Raw genomic sequence first — 19,027 nt, forward strand, 5'->3', positions numbered from 1 at the left:
ACCGCTCGCCCGTGCAACCGCGCGACCGCTCGCCCGTGCAACCGCGCGACCCGCTCGCCCGTGCAAACCGCGCGACCGCTCGCCCGTGCAACCGCGCGACCGCTCGCCGTGCAACCGCGCGACCGCTCGCCCGTGCAACCGCGCGACCGCTCGCCCGTGCAACCGCGCGACCGCTCGCCCGTGCAACGCGCGACCGCTCGCCCGTGCAACCGCGCGAACCGCTCGCCCGTGCAACCGCGCGACCGCTCGCCCGTGCAAACCGCGCGACCGCTCGCCCGTGCAACCGCGCGACCGCTCGCCCGTGCAACCGCGCGACCGCTCGCCCGTGCAACCCGCGCGACCGCTCGCCCGTGCAACCGCGCGACCGCTCGCCCGTGCAACCGCGCGACCGCTCGCCCGTGCAATTGCGCGACCACTCCCCTGCGCGCCCACACGCCCACGTGCTTGCACGTCTACGCTTATGCTCTCCCAATGTTCGCCCACGCGCGAACCAACGGTTTTTTTCCATCGCACAGACGGATGGTGTTCCGTCACGCGAACCTACAGTGTTTCTTCGCATAAATGTCGGCTTATTTCTTGCAGTATCCATTGCTCGTCTATGGGTTATCGCCCGCCGACCACCAGGAATTCCCATCGCGCGAGCTCCAGGGCAATTGCGACCACGATTCCCAATGGGGTTTTCACAGCATGACCAGCCTGGCGAGTTCTTCTGGAGCGTATTTCCAGAACACTGTCTCACCCCGTAAACACAATGCATGGCACTTGCAAGAATAGGAGAAACTTAAGGGGGGGGGGCTTTCCGTTCGAGATTTCTCCATCGGACAAGGGGTGACTGCTTACCTCTTCCTCTGGGAGCTTACCAGGTTCTTTCCCTCCTCGGTTACGGCCCGAGGTTTGGTTCAAGGAAGCTACAGGAAGATCAAGGGTACTTTCCTCCTCTCGAGCTCAGGCACCTTGGCCTTTCGTTGTTAAGTATCTAACTTGCGGACAAGCTCGATGTTGTACCATCTGGACGCGCTGACTGAAGGCTTCCTTCGGGTGTCTCATCTGTGGAGGTCGACGACCTCAGACACCCTTCCATCCTTGAGAAGAGTTTGTTTGTGCCCAAGGACAGAGACTTAGACAGCTGCTGTGCGAAGTAAATCGACTTCCGGTTTCAATCCTCCAAGGCGCTTTCTTCCAGACTCTGCAGGGCTCCAGCGCCTTTTCTTTCAACCACGTCGGCCTAAGTTATCGGCTACGACAACTGCGACAAGGTGTCCAATTGCAGTTTTCTCCTGTCAGGAACAGATAGCACGGGAGACTCCCCCGGGGGGGCATAGTCCTAAAAGGAGTTCACGAACTCTAGGATTGCAGGTTTTTCGCTGGGAGGATGCTTAAGGTTACTCATCCGAATGACAGCTTCCCGATGCCCATTCCCGCATATTCTCTGTGAGTAGCCAAGGATATCGCGCCTGCCGTCTCTGTCAGCGAATTCAGTGTCTCTGAACCTCTATGCCATAGCGTCAGCAGAGTTGCCCCGGTTGGGCAGAATGATCCATACCTTAGGCGAAGGTCTTCCTTAGGATCATCGACGGCTTAACCCCCGGCCCCCTCAGTCGATCCTTTCTTGTAAGGAAGGATCTGAGAGGGGATGTCCATAGTCGACCTTTCAGCCCCGATCAAGTTTGTCGAACAAACTTCGGCCAGCAGAATTGATCAGACTGGTAACGAGGCGACAGGACTCCTTAAACCCTGGATCGGAAGGACGGGTACTATCAGTTTCCATTCCATCCATCTTCCAGGGTGCTCGTTGAATTCAGCCTAGACTGCAAGTATTCCTACTTATGATGCAGTGTGGCTATCCCGCAGTGGCATAGCAGGTTTGTTTCCCCAGAGAACTCTCCCTGCCTTACTCTTGGCCGCTCAGGTGCAGACTTCCGCCGCCTCTGCTGTTTGGAGGCTGGTCAACTCCGGTAGGCTCGGTTTTCGACCCTCTTCAGCGCCGGGACAAGCTTCCGGATGCTTACCATGAGTGTGGGCTCATGGTATTTTGCTTGGAGCCTTCTCTTCCTCTGCCTCAACATCTGGAGTATCTGGCCATGATATTGAGTCAACCGCCTTACCACATTGGAAACCCCGCTTCTCGTCCATCCAGCGAGGTTAAGCAACGTCGGTACTTGGATGGGTGACCACCTGGGGACGCCAGATTCTGTTACCACATCCTCCGAGCCTTCCTTTCGGTTGACTGTGGCAAGACTGAGGAGAGTCGCAGTACCTGTTCTCAGTCAAGCAGAGCTTTCAGCCCTACCTTGGAACGTTTCCTAGTTCTTCTTTCCTCATTGACCCGTCTATAGTCCGAACGGTCGCCTCAGGATAAGTTCCATGTGGGGCGATCCAAGTTCCGGTGGCTTCAGGCAATGTTTAACCGGACTCCCTGGCCCTAGGGGACCAGCGGAACTATTAGACCTGCAATGGGTGTTGACCTATGGAGCCTCTTGATGGTAGTGGATATTCTCGTCCTTTCCCCACATTCTTGATGCGGTTCTCGGACTCGTCAAAGGAAAGGGGGGGTGGGGGGCATGTTCCGGTCCAGGCCTATGGTCAAGACCTGAAGGATACCTCTCCATCATTCAGGCAGGCTTAGGGGCCTTAGTCTGGCCCCTCTTCAAATCCTACAGCTCCTGCCGAGTCTCCCCGTTGCGCGTCGACTTCATTCTAACCAGCAGGGGACGCATTTTCACACCTTCACATCTTGCAGTAGAGATACCGGGATGATTGAGATTCTCTCAATACCACCAGCGGCTCTCTCATTCCAGGCAGGGGAATGTTTCTCTCAGACTATCCGAGCAGAGCCTCATAGAGAGAGTGTACCTAGGGGTCTTTGACCTTGGGTAACCAGCAAGTGCTGGTCTGGGGGACCTGATCGCGACAGCTTGGAACCTGAAGCTTCCGCTAGTCTTCCCCTCAGTCTCAGACCCCGAGACACTGGCAAGATGCATTCCGGTGATGGTGGGACAACTTCGACGCCTGCGTCTTCCCTCCTTTTTGTCTGCGGACAATGGGCCTCAACAAGACCAGGTTGTCTGTCAACCTTTCAATGGGAGAGCTCCACTGGGACTACGCGCAGAACGGTTTCTGGACCCTCTGCTTCCCCTGACGGAACTCCCTGGAGAGCTTCTCCCACGGCGCAGACTACTCAAGCAACCACACTGCGACATCTCTCCCGAACCGGGGCGTCGCTTCGGCTTCATGCCTGGAGACACTACGCTTCCTCCTCTAGAAGAGACAACCCGCTACAGTCGCGGTACGGAGGTCGCGTCATCTGCGATAGTCATCCACAGGGGTCTCCCTGGCAAAGTGAAGAGTCTAAGGTGGTTGGTGCCATGGGAGATATACCTCTTCCCTTGAGGCCTCTTCTCCAGCAATAACAGTCTTATTGCCTTTCGGCGGGAGGAAACTCCTTTCCGCTCTCGGCAATGAAGCCTGTCGCTCAGCCTTTCCCTGACCTTCAGGCTTAAAGGAATAACTTTTTCCTGCCCGCTGGATCTATCCTCGCTCATGCGAAGCTACGATCGTCCCTGCCCTAGTCGGAGGAAGACCTCCAACTTGGAGCATGGCTCGGACTTTTAGTCCTTTAAGAGATCTTCTCAAGACCCGTTTACGACAGGCCTCGTATTGTATTCTGCCTTGGGTCTTCTGCTCACTCTGGCCACGGCCAGTGTGTAAGCAATCTTCTTGGTCTCTTACTACTCCCCCCTTTCTAAGGAAGAGGGGAAGGCAACATTCAGGCTCGCTCCTGAGTTGTTGGCTAGACTCAGAATCTGAGGGTCCCGGCCCTTCGGTCCGATTCATTCAAGATTTCGAGTCTCCATTCTGTGTCTGATGTCCCAAGACCTTCTCTTTCTTGCCAGTAAGGAATCGAGAGGTTAGCGCTGGGAACAGCTGCAGTTTGTCCTCAGTTGCAGCCGATTTGGGAACACAAGGAGGACATGGGGGAGAGTCACCAGTATACCTCTTCAGCCCGGACTCAAGGACATTCATCTCGTCCTGTCTTCAGACCCTCCCCCGTTCACGTCGCCCTACAGCACGATGTTGGATACATCGCAACGTTCCTCGCCTTCGAGTAATACTACTCTGTGACGCAGGTGCTACAAGCTGGAGTCTGGAAGCGTCTGATGACCTTCGCAGCCCGCTTCCTGCAGGGCGTGACCCACAGGAGTCTCGATACGTTTTCTATCTCTCTGTGGTGGCTACACAACAGCTGGTCTAACCTCAGGCTCCCTTTTGGACAGGTAGCAGAAGGTTGAGGGCATTGTTATCAGGTTTTAGTCTGCATGAACGAAAGAAGTATGTCTGGCCCTTACTTCTTCTTCATTATCCCCTCTACGGGGAAGCAGCATCCTGGTCTCTGCATAGCTGACCTCGAACCTCTGCAGGTAAACCATGCTTCCTTGTGTTCCGAGTATTGAGTCAATACTGTCGCGTCCCCCATACCCTGACGAGGTGGTATTGGGAACGTCCTAACCCAGAGTTCCTTCTGGAACTCCAGGTCAACTGCCTAGGACGAGTCACACTTCTTCCTTCACACACAAGCTTACGTAGGCCACATGGTTCCTTGCGGAGCAAGGAACTTGTGAGGTGCAGGGACTCCTTTTCTCGAGTGCGACTCACTCGGATTCTGAGTCCCCGGGTAAAGCCAAAGCCAGTATGGCTGGGGACTTTCCACCCTTCCTAAGGGATAAGTCACCCTTTGTAAATAGCGTGGTTTGTATTTCGGTTACGGAACAAATGACAAATTCGAAGATAATTTGTATTTTTCCTAACCACACAAACCTTAGCTATTTACACATATTTGCCCGCCAGCCCTGTCCCCCAAGACAAGTCCTACCTCTAAGTGAAAGTGAGTATTCACCTGTGTGTGAGGGGGAGGAGGGGTAGCTAGCTACCACTCCCCTACCCCCCCCCCCCCCCCGCTAACTAGCGCGGGGGTAATACACCCTCGTTAAATTCTAATGGATCGCCATTTCAGCTACGCTAAAAGTAATAACCCTTTGTAAATAGCTAAGGTTTGTATGGTTAGGAAAAATACAAATTATCTTCGAATTTGTCATTTTACAAACGCCCTTGTTAGATATACGACACCAACAAGGTTCTCGCGCGAGGGTTGTAACCTCTGCATTCCATGCTTTTAATTTTCTCTGGTATATTTGGAAGATTTATATCAGAAAAAGTACAAAGAAGGACTTTTTCACCGGGCGTCACAGGTCTCTCCCCAGAAATAGATTTTTCCTTCGTCAAAATCCCTTTTATTATAAATATTTTAAAAATTAAGTAGAAATAAAAACAAGGACCTTACATAAAAATTCATAAAAAGAAAAGTTTATACATATATATACAAATCCTTTTAGGAATTGATTCTTGAAATGTTTAGGACACATCTTGATGTATTATGGATGAAGTCGGACCTATGGAGGTGAAGATCTGAAATGAGAAAAAAATGGTAACTTTTTTTGGCCAAAAAAATTTGTCCAAATTTCATGAATTTTTTTGGGTACCCAAATGAAATAGGAAGTGGCTATTTTTTTTTTTAGGGAATAAACATATGTTTATCTTAAAATAGAAATATGTAAAAAAAAATCTTCATTATTTTGTAAATTACATTTATATCAGGGGCCATATCTAAAGGTCATTTTTTGAGTACTTAGAAATTTCGTAAAAAAATACATATATTTAATATATAATATGATATTTATGCAGGTAAAAATATACCAAAATATCACAAATTCTATAGGGAACGAAAATATATGTAGATAGGGCAACTTACGCTTCGGATATGTCCACAAAATGGCCGCCAACCACACTGACTCAGACTCCCTAATCTGCCACCTGAAATGTAGGAAGGGCATGTCAATTTCAAGGTGTTATTTACTAATCTAATTATTGTATGGTGGGTTGCTGGATGATTGTCGATTAATTTTACGACTATAAAATTAGAATTCTGACCCAAACAAAAATTTTTAGAAGGGAAATAAAATAAAAAAAAAAAAAAAATGTAAAACAATATAATATTTTAGCTAAAAAAATTTGATGATATTCAATCAAAAAAGAAGTAAACAAAATTTTCCGACAAATAAACATCTAAATGAATCATTACTCTGTGATAGTTCCTTAGTACGTAGTAATTTTGAAAGAAATGGGAAAAAACGAAAAAGTGGCAATCGCAGGAAAATCGAACACATACCTATATATATGCCATATCTGGCTAATAATAAAGATAGGCATGGGTAGCCAGATCATCTAGAAACACTTTTCAACACTATAAAAAAATAAAGTTTTGCGACACTACTTGCCAATTCCTTACAGTAACTTGACTAAGCAAAAAAATGCAAAACAAATAAAAAGGGGCACTCGATGAAAATTAGCAACGAGCTAATGGCGGGCATTTCCAGAAAAAAAAAAATTTCAGCCACGTGCTAGGCAAACCATCAAGGTACATTTTCCGACAAATAAACATCTAAATGAATCATTACTCTGTGATAGTTCCTTAATACGTAGTAATTTTGAAAGAAACGGGGGAAAAAACGAAAAAATGGCAATCACAGGAAAATCGAACACATACCTATATATACGCCATATCTGGCTAAAAAATTAGATAGGCATGGGTAGCCAGATCATCTAGAAACACTTTCCAACACTATAAACATATAAGTTTGGAGACACTACTTGCAATTCCTTACGGTAACATGACTAAGCAAAAAATGCAAAACAAATAAAAAGGGCACTTGCAGAAAAATGGCCAACATTCTAATATACGGCATCTCAGATAAAAAAAAAAGACATTGCATCGTAGTAGCCCAACCATCAAGACACACTTTTCAATATTAAACTTACCCGATAATCATGTAGCTGTCAACTCCGTTGCCCGACAGAATTCTATGGAGGGATACGCCAGCTATCACAATACTAGAAGGGGGTGTACTTACCAGCGCCACCTGTGGCCAGAGTACTATAGTACTTCTTGTTGACACCTCCTCAATTTTTCCTCTGTCGTGCTTCCGGCAAGACGTTCTGGGATACGCTTATGATCTTGGAGTATTTTCACGGCTTTTGGTGAAGTATTCTCTCAGATTTCGGCTGTCGCTTTACTGGAAAACTTCTATATTAGCTTAGATAGCTATTATTTAGTCCTGATTAACGGTTAACGATCTTTTGCTTGATTTGAAACCCCACTTGGCTAACTCTTTTGATTCAAGATGTCTGACATTTCACAAGCCCCCACCCATAGACGATGTAGGTCTTGTAATAGGCCGTATTCCGAAGGCCTCGGTAGATCCTCACACCGCTTGTTCTGACTGTAGGGAAAGGCCCTGTCAGTTAGAAGATCGATGTGAGGAATGCGCCGGACTTTCGGAACTTGATTTTGTCCGTCTTCTTAAGTATTCAACCAAGTTAGAGAGAGAGAGAGTTAGGAGGAGTTCTTCTCACTCTTCACTTTTTTTCCTCACCTCATGATCCCCTACCTTTTCCTACCCCTGTAGTGGCTACCCCCGAACCTTACTATTTGCCCTCAGCCTGATATGTCTGTTGTTTTGCGGTGCCATTTCAGGCCTTAGGTGACAAAGTAGAGTCAGTGGTTAGTGATCATAAGTCTCTTATGGCCGACAGTCAGGAACTTAAGGTCAAGAGTGCAGTGGGTGGTATTAGTGCCAGTGCTGTGACGAGTGCTAGTGTCAGTGCAGTGCCAAGTGCTAGTGTCAGTGTCAGTGTGGTGCGTGAGGATACTTCTGTGCGTGCCAGTCGTCCTCCCAGTCCGGGACCTCTTGCAAGCTCCCAAGCCCAGGGGAGAAGCAATGTCGAAGGGCAAAAGGGTTCGGCAGGCCTTGATCGGCGCACAGAAGTATCCTCGGTGGTTGCGGGCGTGTCTTCCAGAGACCGTCACTCCCACCTGCAGACGATTGAGCCCGTCTTTTACTCGTCTGCTGATCAATTGTCAGGGAAGAAACGCTGGACTCAGGTCTCAAGATCACTCAAACGCAGAGTCCAGACCTCAAGAACTCAACCGGGCTGCAGTCATTGGATCAGCTCTGACTCGCCGCAGTCATCAGTTGAATGCACTCCGCCTAAGAGGAGTAAGGTTCTGCCGCAACAGATCTCTGCTGTTAAGGCTTTACCTCAGCAGACCTTAGTGTCTGCCGACCCCAAGTTGACTCTACTGCAGTCCATGCAGTCACAACTTGCGGTCTTGATGCGTGAGTGTCAGGCTGAGAAGGTTACACCTCCTCCTGCGATCGCTCCGCTCTGACCGCAGTACTGCCTGCCAGGCGTACGATGTTGAGGCTCCTCAGGATACCTTAACACGTTCCTGAGTTTACTGTTTCCAGTGGTGTGCAGCTCCCTCCGCCTTCCTTAAGGCAACCTCAGCAATGGGAACAGGAAGCTTATACCTTACTTCCTCCGCTTCCACTTGCTGTTCCACCAGTGAGGCAACACTCTCTTGAGGTACAACAACCTCTCCCATCCATGAGTCAGTCTCCTCAGCTCTCGCTGCAGCGAGCTCAACCCTCCTCAAGGCAAGCACCTCAACACCTTAGCCTTGCGCCTCAGGAACCTCAATCGCGAGACAATTACTGAGTTTCTGCGCAGCCTCTACCTCATCGCTCACAGCTCACACCTCAGGAACCTCAACTCGTTCCTCAGGAACTTGCTACTGCGCATCCGCCAACCACTCAGCAAGCGCAACCCTTGAGTTCAGTCACTCATGCCAGGAGTCAGCCTCCTCCACCCATGCGCCTACCTTCTGCTACTTCTTTTGATCAGCCTTTGCAGACTGAGCCTCAGGTGTTCCCTCAACAGAGTCTTGAAGAGGAAACCACAGATATTGTTGTTCCAACTCGTGCTGACTCTGCTGTTCAGCATACCTTACCGATCTCTTCGCTACACTCTGGTGATGAGGTGTCTGATGATGAGGCTGCACACCTGGATCCCTCATCAGACGTGGATGAATCCAAGTCTTCTCCACCTTCTATTGACTTTCGTAAGGTCTTGGCTCTTTTTAGGGAGGTATACCCAGACCACTTTGTCTCTGCTATCCCCCGCTCTCCGCCATCTGAGTTTTCGCTGGGCATGCAGCCAGCTAAGTCTACTTATACTAAGCTCGTCTTAGCAAGGTCCTCTAAGAGAGCGTTAAGGATTTTAGGGGAGTGGTTGCAGTCTAAGCAACAACTTGGAAAGACTTCGTTCATGTTTCCTCCGACTAAGCTCACTTCTAAAGCGGGCGTTTGGTATGCCACAGGAGAGGAACCAGGCTTGGGAGTACCTGCCTCTGCCCAGGCTGACTTCTCAAGTCTGGTAGACTCTCCTCGTAGAACAGCAATGAGGCGCTCTAAGGTTTGCTGGACCTTCTCAGACCTTGATCACTTCCTGAAGGGTGTTTTTAGAGCATTTGAGATGTTCAACTTCCTAGACTGGTGCCTGGGGGCCCTCAGCAAGAAGACCTCCCCTGCGGACAAGGATTCTGCCATGCTCTTAATGTCCTGCATGGATAAGGCCATTAGAGATGGATCTGGCGAGCTTGCTTCGATGTTTGTGTCAGGGGTTCTTAAGAAAAGGGAGCAGCTTTGTACCTTCTTTCCTCCAGCATCACACCTTGTCAAAGGTCTCAACTCCTTTTCGCTCCGCTCTCGAAGTTCCTTTTTCCCGAAGAGCTTGTTAAGGACTTGTGTGCTGCCCTGATACAAAAGGACACACATGATCTGGTGGCCTCATCGGCTCGTAAGACTAAGGTTGCTACCTCAGTCCCCAGGACTTATCGCACCCCAGTGGCTGATACTCCTGCTACGAGGTTCATACCGCCCTTTCGTGGTAGAGCCCCCAGCCGAGGAAGCTCCCGTCCAGACTCTTCCAGGAGCAAGTCTAGGAAAAGTTCCAAGGCTTCTAAAGGAAAAAACTGACTCTCCGCATCTCCAGACAGCAGTAGGAGCCAGACTCAAGATCTTCTGGCAAGCCTGGGAAAAGAGAGGTGCAGACGCCCAGTCTGTCAGTTGGCTGAGGGAGGGTTACAGGATACCATTCTGCCGCAAACCCCCTCTGACCACATCTCCCATCAACCTCTCTCCCAACTACAAAGAAGAGGACAAGAGGCTAGCGTTGCACCAGGAGGTGTCGCTCCTTGTACAGTAGAAGGCAGTGGTTATAGTCCGGGACCATCAATCCCCGGGCTTCTACAACCGTCTCTTTCTGGTGGCCAAGAAGACAGGAGGTTGGAGACCGGTGCTGGACGTCAGCGCGCTCAATGCGTATGTCACCAAGCAGACGTTCACGATGGAGACGACGAAGTCGGTCCTAGCAGCGGTCAGGCAGGAGGACTGGATGGTCTCGTTGGACCTGAAAGATGCCTACTTTCATGTTCCTATTCATCCAGACTCCCAACCTTTCCTGAGATTCATTTTTGGAAAGGTTGTCTACCAATTCCAAGCCCTGTGTTTTGGCCTAAGCACAGCTCCTATGGTGTTTACGCATCTGATGAGGAATATAGCAAAATTCCTCCACTTATCGGACATCAGAGCCTCCCTTTACTTAGACGACTGGCTGTTGAGAGCCTCCACGAGTCGTCGCTGTCTGGAGAGTCTCAATTGGACTTTGGACTTAATCAAAGAACTGGGTCTGTTAGTCAACATAGAAAAGTCTCAGCTCATTCCCTCCCAATCCATTGTGTACCTGGGAATGGAGATTCGGAGTCAGGATTTTCGGGCTTTTCCATCGGCCCCAAGGATAAGCCAAGCCCTAGATTGCATCATGAGCATGCTGAAGAGGAGCAGTTGCTCGGTGAGACAGTGGATGAGTCTCACAGGGACCCTTTCATCGCTGGCCCTGTTCGTCGAGCTAGGGAGACTCCACCTCCGCCCTCTTCAATTCCATCTTGCAGCTCATTGGGACAAGGGTTTGACTCTCGAAGCAGTCTCTATCCCAGTCACCAAAGAGATGAAGACCACTCTCTTGTGGTGGAAGACCAATCTCCTTCTCAGGGAGGGCCTATCGTTGGCTATTCAGACCCCCAATCTTCATCTCTTCTCAGATGCATCGGACTCGGGCTGGGGTGCGACCTTGAACGGACAGGAATGCTCGGGAACGTGGAACGAGGAACAGGGAACGCTCCACATCAACTGCAATGAGCTACTAGCAGTTCATTTAGCCCTGCTGAACTTCAAGTCCCTCCTGCTAGGCAAGGTGGTGGAGGTGAACTCAGACAACACCACAGCCTTGGCTTACATCTCCAAGCAAGGAGGGACCCATTCGAGGAGCCTATACGAGATCGCAAGGGACCTCCTCATTTGGTCAAGAAGTCAAAACCTCACTTTAGTCACGAGGTTCATTCAGGGCAACATGAACGTCTCAGCAGATCGCCTAAGCAGAAGGGATCAGGTCATTCCCACGGAATGGACCCTCCACAAGAGTGTGTGCAACAGACTTTGGACCTTGTGGGGTCAGCCTACCATAGATCTGTTTGCCACCTCCATGACCAAGAGACTTCCGCTGTACTGTTCCCCAGTTCCAGACCCAGCAGCAGTTCATGTGGATGCTTTTCTGCTGAACTGGTCCCATCTCGACCTTTACGCATTTCCACCGTTCAAGATAATAAACAAAGTCCTTCAGAAGTTCATCTCGCACGAAGGGACACGGCTGACGCTGGTTGCTCCCCTTTGGCCTGCAAGAGAATGGTTCACAGAGGTACTTCAATGGCTAGTCGACGTCCCCAGGACTCTCCCTCTAAGAGTGGACCTTCTACGTCAACCTCACGTAGACAGGTTGCACCCAAACCTCCACGCTCTTCGGCTGACTGCCTTCAGACTGTCGAAAGATTCGCTAGAGCTAGAGGCTTTTCGAAGGAGGCAGCCAGCGCGATTGCCAGAGCAAGAAGGGTTTCCACTCGTAGAGTCTACCAATCTAAGTGGGAAGTCTTCCGGAGCTGGTGTAGAGCCAATGCAGTATCCTCTACCAATACCTCTGTGACCCAAATAGCTGACTTCCTATTACATCTTAGGAATGAGAGATCCCTTTCAGCCCCTACGATTAAAGGGTACAGGAGTATGTTGGCTTCAGTTCTCCGCCACAGAGGTTTGGACCTTTCTTCCAACAAGGACCTTCAAGACATCCTTAAGTCTTTTGAGACTTCTAAAGAGCGTCGTCTATCCACTCCAGGCTGGAACCTAGACGTAGTCTTAAGGTTCCTTATGTCACCTAGGTTCAAACCTCTCCAGTCAGCTTCCTTCAAGGACCTTACCCTCAAGACACTTTTTCTCGTCTGCCTTGCAACAGCTAAGAGAGTCAGTGAGGTTCATGCCTTCAGCAAGAACATTGGTTTCACGACCGAATCTGCAACATGTTCTTTTCAGCTCGGATTCTTAGCTAAGAATGAACTTCCTTCGCGTCCTTGGCCTAGATCGTTTGAAATACCTAGCCTCTCCAACATGGTAGGTAACGAGCTAGAGAGAGTTCTTTGCCCTGTCAGAGCTCTCAAGTATTATCTTAATAGGTCTAAACCTATTCGAGGACAGTCAGAAGCCTTATGGTGTGCCATCAAGAAACCTTCCAGGCCCATGTCCAAGAACGGGGTTTCGTATTATATAAGGCTTCTGATTAGAGAAGCCCATTCTCACTTAAAGGAGGAAGACCTTGCGTTGCTGAAGGTAAGGACCCACGAAGTAAGAGCCGTAGCTACTTCGATGGCCTTTAATAAAAACCGTTCTCTGCAGAGCATAATGGATGCAACCTATTGGAGGAGCAAGTCAGTGTTTGCATCATTTTATCTTAAAGATGTCCAGTCTCTTTACGAGAACTGCTACACCCTGGGACCATTCGTAGCAGCGAGTGCAGTAGTAGGTGAGGGCTCAGCCACTACATTCCCTTAATCCCATAACCTTTTTTAACCTTTCTCTTGAATGCTTTTATTGTTGTTTTTATGGTTGTTACGGTAGGCTAAGAAGCCTTCCACATCCTTTTGATTTGGCGGGTGGTCAATTCATTCTTGAGAAGCGCCTGGGTTAGAGGTTGTGTAGAGGTCCTTTAGTAGGGGTTGCAGCCCTATATACTTTAGCACCTTTGAGTTGATTCAGCCTCCAAGAGGAACGCTGCGCTCAGTAAGGAAGACGAACTTAAAAAAGAGGCAGAGTAACGGTTCAAGTCGACTTCCTTACCAGGTACTTATTATTTCATTGTTATTTGAGATAACTGTTATATGAAATATGGGATACTTAGCTATCCTTTAATCTTGTACACTGGTTTTCACCCACCCCCCTGGGTGTGAATCAGCTACATGATTATCGGGTAAGTTTAATATTGAAAAATGTTATTTTTATTAGTAAAATAAATTTTTGAATATACTTACCCGATAATCATGATTTAATTGACCCTCCCTTTCTCCCCATAGAGAACCAGTGGACCGAGGAAAAATTGAGGAGGTGTCAACAAGAAGTACTATAGTACCTGGCCACAGGTGGCGCTGGTAAGTACACCCCCTTCTAGTATTGTGATAGCTGGCGTATCCCTCCATAGAATTCTGTCGGGCAACGGAGTTGACAGCTACATGATTATCGGGTAAGTATATTCAAAAATTTATTTTACTAATAAAAATAACATTTTTCAACAAATAAACAGGAAAAAAAATCAATACTATATGGCAATTCCTTACTACGTAGTAAATTTTTACAAATATTGAAAAAAAACAGAAATTGGCAACCGCAGGAAAATACGCCACATACCAATATCTACGGCGTATCTGGCAAAAACAAAGTCACGCATGGGTAGCCAGATCATCTAGACACACTTTCCAATGCTATAAAAATAAAAGTTTTGCGATACTATTTGCCAATTTCTCACGGAAAAATGACTTAGCCAAGAAGTGAAAAAACTGAAAAAGGGGCACTCGCGGAAAAATGGCCGACATTCTAATATACGGCATCACAGATAAAAAAAAAGACATGCACGTGTTAGCCCAACCATCAAGGCACACTTTTTAACAAATAAACATGAAAAAAAATCAATAATATATGGCAATTCCTTACTACGTAGTAAATTTTTACAAATATTGAAAAAAAAACAGAAATTGGCAACCGCTAGAAAATACCCCACATACCAATATATACGGCGTATCTGACAAAAACAAAGTCACGCATGGGTAGCCAGATCATCTAGACACACTTTCCAACACTAAAAAAGCAAAAGTTTTGCGACACTATTTGGCAATTTCTTACGGAAAAATGACTTGGCCAAAAAATGAAAAAAACTGAAAAAGAGGCACTCGCGGTAAAATGGTCCTCATGGTGATGAACGACATTTCAACTAAAAAAAAAAAACATGCACATGGTAACCAAACCATCCACCAAGACTTTCCACAACTGATAACCTATACAAGTTGCACCATTCTACGACAATTTCATAATACGTAATAACTTTGATAATTATGCAACTTACCTTAGAAGGGTAAACTCGGTCGTGCTCGACCCCGACGCGTCTCAGAAATCTGGGAAGGAGTACAGCTACAGCGATGCACATCTGGACACTACTAGAGCGTGTAGGCTAGACACCGACTGCAGGTCGATCACCCACAAATTCAGTCACGGGGGTGAGTCACGCGAGAAAAACATCTTTTGTTTTGATGCTTGGGGTCGCGGACGACCCACCCTACCGTTCCAGGGTTAAGAAACATAGTAACATTAAAGGCAAATATTTCATATGTAAACTATAAAATTTTAAGAAAAAATCAATAGGAAGAGAAATAAGATTGAATAGTGTGTCAGAGAGTGCCCTCAAACAAGAGAACCCTACTCTAAAACAGTGTAACGCCATGGTACAGTCTATGACAATACCCAAAACTAGAGAACAAGGGTTTGAATTTGGAGTGTTCTAGAAGAGCTGGTTACCATAGCTAAAGCATCACTTCTATCCTTACCAAGAGGAAAGTAGCCACTGAACAATTACAGTTTTTAGTAATCTCAAGTGTTGTCAAGTGTGTTAGGACTGAAGAGAAAGTGGAAAGAATAGGACACATTATTCGATGTATGTGTAGACTAAGGAAAAAGGAGCTGACCACTGTAGTATTGTCTGGCTTGTCAAAGGACCCAATAACTTCTACCGCCCACTTATTTGCTCCATATTGTTGCCACATTACCCAATCTCATGACAAGCATCCCCACTTGTAGCAGCCTTATCCTTACTCATAGCAGCTTTAGTATCTCCTCCTTCCCTTTTTATCTAAACCACACTTCCTCAGCTACCAAGTTAGTCTTAAAGTGTGGAACGCTATATGCACCTTTTGAAGGGCCTAGGTCCTTGCAGGTAACTACACGGTAGATGAGGGAGTTGATAATACCTTTCCTCCATTTCTCCACTGTTGCCTCTACATCCCTCTGAGGAAAGATGTTGCTTGCAGAACCAAGGCAATCCTCAAATGTCAATTTTGAGTGTTGTCCAACTTTCTTTGAGAATTAGAAAACGACAGCATAGTATCTTTCATCTTCATAACCTAGTTTGCCCAGAGATTCACTAACTGGTGTCCTGAAGGTCACTGCTTTCAAAATATACAAAACCAATTTTCTGCACTTCACCAGTATCTCAAGATTTGACAAATCCTGATTAGATATGAAGTAGTAACTGGACTGGACCACTGCTTGATTCATGAAGCTGCCTGGAGGCTGGCCATAGATAGGTTCCATGACAGGAGACTTAAGAGCCGAGTCTACTCTCTCCGCAGGCAAACCTTCCGTCAACTTAGAAACTGCGGGATCAGTGGGAAGAGGAGACGGGCTTGTACCCTCGGGCACTGTAAATCTGTGTTAGAGTGCTGGAGGCAATATCTTGCTAGAACGCAGTGAATTCACATGCTCAGAGATCTGAGAATTTACTCTGTCTAAGGCTTCACAAGCAAGTTCTGACCATGGCAACTCAACTAAGGTCATTGATTCATGGTGGGGTGCCAATCAGTGATTGTCAAACTTCCTTTCACAGGAGCAGCCTCTCAAGTTCATTGCACTTACGGATAAGTGCAAGGACTTCGACAAACAATCACTCGGTCACTGCATTCTCCGCCTACACCGGAGCTGGACCGCAGTCAGGAGCCATTGGGCATTGAATTCTCAACAAGCCCCTTGGGTATAAATTTTATTTATTGAGTATGCACGATCTGGATCGAGAACAGATTTATGAGTGTATTTTGAAGAGGTTGAAGGGGCCCCGATCAACGACCAGCCTCCCCTTCCGAAGCATAACTGCCTTTAGCCCTAACACCCCTAGAGACAGAGAACTTAAGTCACTGAAGGGTGTAAAGGTGAGTGTGGTATTAGGTGGCACACAGGCACGTTGGGTTCTTGCTGGTAACTTGGTGTTGAAGAACCTTGCTACTGATCGCATGCACACAATGGGAAGTCTCAGAGCGGTCCTTGATGGTCACACTTGAGTTCCCCATCAAGTGGCAACTTCCCAGTATGTTGAGTAACTACTATGGCACAGAACAGATGATAGTTGATCTTGTTTCTGCTTGTGTGATTGCATGGGACATCTCTGGTGCCCAAGGGGTCATCACAGGTGCCAAAGTGGTCACAAGGTGAATGATCATGTGGTAATCGATTTTAAGGAGACTGAGAATCTTATTCCTGATCATGCTCACTTGAGGGAATATCTCGTTGCTTGTGAATATGATGAGAGTATTTGTTTGTTCTTTTCACCCCACTTGGAGTCAATTTCTCTCCCTCTGGAACTAGTATCCTTGAGGAGAGGGACTGAGGTGCACCTAGATCATCCAGGAGAAGGGCGGTGCACTTGTCCTGCCCAACAGTGACATGCTAGTTTCAGAAGGAGATGGAGCCTTGACAGCAGAAGGGTAGGCCCTATTGTGCGTACTGAGACCTTCCCTCCATCTCATATAACAGTAGAGGAATTAATTGAGTATCCAGTATAAAGCGGTAACGCGAGGCTCAGCACCAGTGTACCGAGCCACCTTCCTGGTCTGAGTTGGTTCCCAGTCCCGCACTATATGTCTCACAAATAAATGGAGCGAGATCAGTCAGTCTTATTCTACTCCTGTCAATCGGTCTTCCTAGAGACTTGTCTTCTTAGAGGTAGGAGCATCTGAAGAATCTGACAAAGAGGCCGAGGAGAGCCTTCTTTGGGCTTGAGGTCTTGGAACTAATGAGAGAGCGCCCCTTGAAGGAAAAGGTCACAGGGCTCTTTTCAAACAGCATAAACACCACTAGCAGTGTACATGCTTGCAGCATGTACATGGGTGAAGCAGTACCTGGGAAGATACCTCATAGATAGACTTAGGAGAAGTCCAAGGAAGACCAACTCCTTCGGTTCAGGTTGTCATTGTTGTCTTACAGCCAAACACAGACGGGATGACTGAGAACAGTCATCCCCCCCCCCCCCCCCCCGAAAAAGGCACAAGGAAATTAATGGAAGGTTTGCATATAAACCTTTATTAGGAAATATTATTTCACCTTTATTTGATTAACCTGGTTTACCCAAACACAACATTATGTCTGTACACATCATTTACTTAAGAGATAGCAAAAAATTGAAACAAAGAAAGTTTGAGAGGCTGCAAGAGTAAGTGCGTACTTCTTGCAGCCAGTCTAAACTCTAAAGTGAGCATCTAGCTGACCGACGTGTGGGCAGGGCTCACCTGCCACCTGCTGGTAACTTGTAGTGTTAACTACATTTAGTTTTTCATGGCCATTTCAGCTTTGCAGAATTCATGCTCCTATTGAAGGACAATGATTTGTATTCATGTAGAAACAACTTCTTTTTTCTTTTCACCAACAGCTGAATCCAAGTATGTATAGCATGTAGAGACTACAGTATATTTAACATACTTTAATAATGCTTGTGGAAGTGACTTTAAGTCATAGGGAGGGTAGGACAAAGATTTTAGAATTAAAAATTTCCAAGAATTAATAGGATTACAAGTGAGATGTTGCAGTACAGAGTCCATATGAGTAACTGATGAGGTTTTATAAGGTATGATTGAAATTGGAAAAAGTTTCAAAGAAAAATGCAAGGAGAGTTGTTCAGCCATTTAAAGGTACAAGTAATACAAGCAACTGTAATGTAAGAATTATAGGTGTACTATAATATTACTCAAGTAAACTAAGTAAGGTTTACACTGGGATTTTGAAAGGAAATAAGGCTGATGACAAAGATTGATGGGGGAAAAACATGCATGTATAGGCATGTTAGGGGCATGAATGGAATGTATGTTAATGAAATTAAAAAGTAATGGATGCAGACCGTAGGTTGCATGCCTGGACGTCATAAAACTTATGACAAGACTTAGAATTGATAGGTGCATAGCCGGGTTTTAGCATTTAGGATATAGAAGCTATCTTTGTGAGTAGAGTAATTAAAAAATTTAGTTTAATAGAATTGTTGAAAGGAATCCTAGGTAACATGAGTTGAGATGTCAAAGAAGGAAAGGATATTAGCGAGATTTAAAAATTAATAGAGTTTAATGTGGAATGGCTGATATATAAGTACAGTATCTGTTTGGGCATAGTTCATCGAAATTAATGAACTTTTGAAAATTGCTTTTTCTTGTGCCTTGCCTAATTTAGGAATTAAGATTTTCAAGTTTATAATCTATCATTATTTATTAATCTGGTCTATTTTTATCTGTACATCTGCAAAGTTTAGAACATGTACAGCTATAAAGAAACTTGTTTAATGGAACTTGTACACTCTTCTGCACTGAATTTTTTTTTTCTTTTCAGACCAAAGGGACTAATTATTGTTTTCATACATTTTGTCTCTCCAACAGGTTATCTGTCCCATATCTAGTTGAAACCAGATCCAGTGAAAGAGAAATGTGAATAAAAGGTACTGTGTTATTTGGTTGTAACAAATACATTTGACCATTTACCAGACAACTCATCAATCCGGAGGTACTGTGATGGTATTTGTTATAGGAATAGGATTTTTCTTTTATCGTATTAGAACTCTTTACCACTTGTAAAGATATCAAAAGATACAATTGTAATTATAATTTTTAAACACAAGA

At 46.5% G+C, this 19,027-nt stretch overlaps 1 protein-coding gene across 1 annotated transcript in view; it reads left to right on the plus strand.

Annotated features, from left to right (window-relative positions):
• Nucleotides 1–19,027, plus strand: part of Ppat-Dpck (Bifunctional Phosphopantetheine adenylyltransferase - Dephospho-CoA kinase) — a 266,249-nt gene extending 247,222 nt beyond the window's left edge. Inside the window, exon 7 of the mRNA XM_068391102.1 lies at nt 18,788–19,027. The gene's annotated coding sequence lies outside the window, so the exon portion shown is untranslated. The remainder of the gene's footprint in view (nt 1–18,787) is intronic.

The sequence above is a fragment of the Palaemon carinicauda genome, chromosome 17 (genome assembly GCF_036898095.1).
Source record: "Palaemon carinicauda isolate YSFRI2023 chromosome 17, ASM3689809v2, whole genome shotgun sequence".
Lineage (NCBI taxonomy): Eukaryota > Metazoa > Arthropoda > Malacostraca > Decapoda > Palaemonidae > Palaemon > Palaemon carinicauda.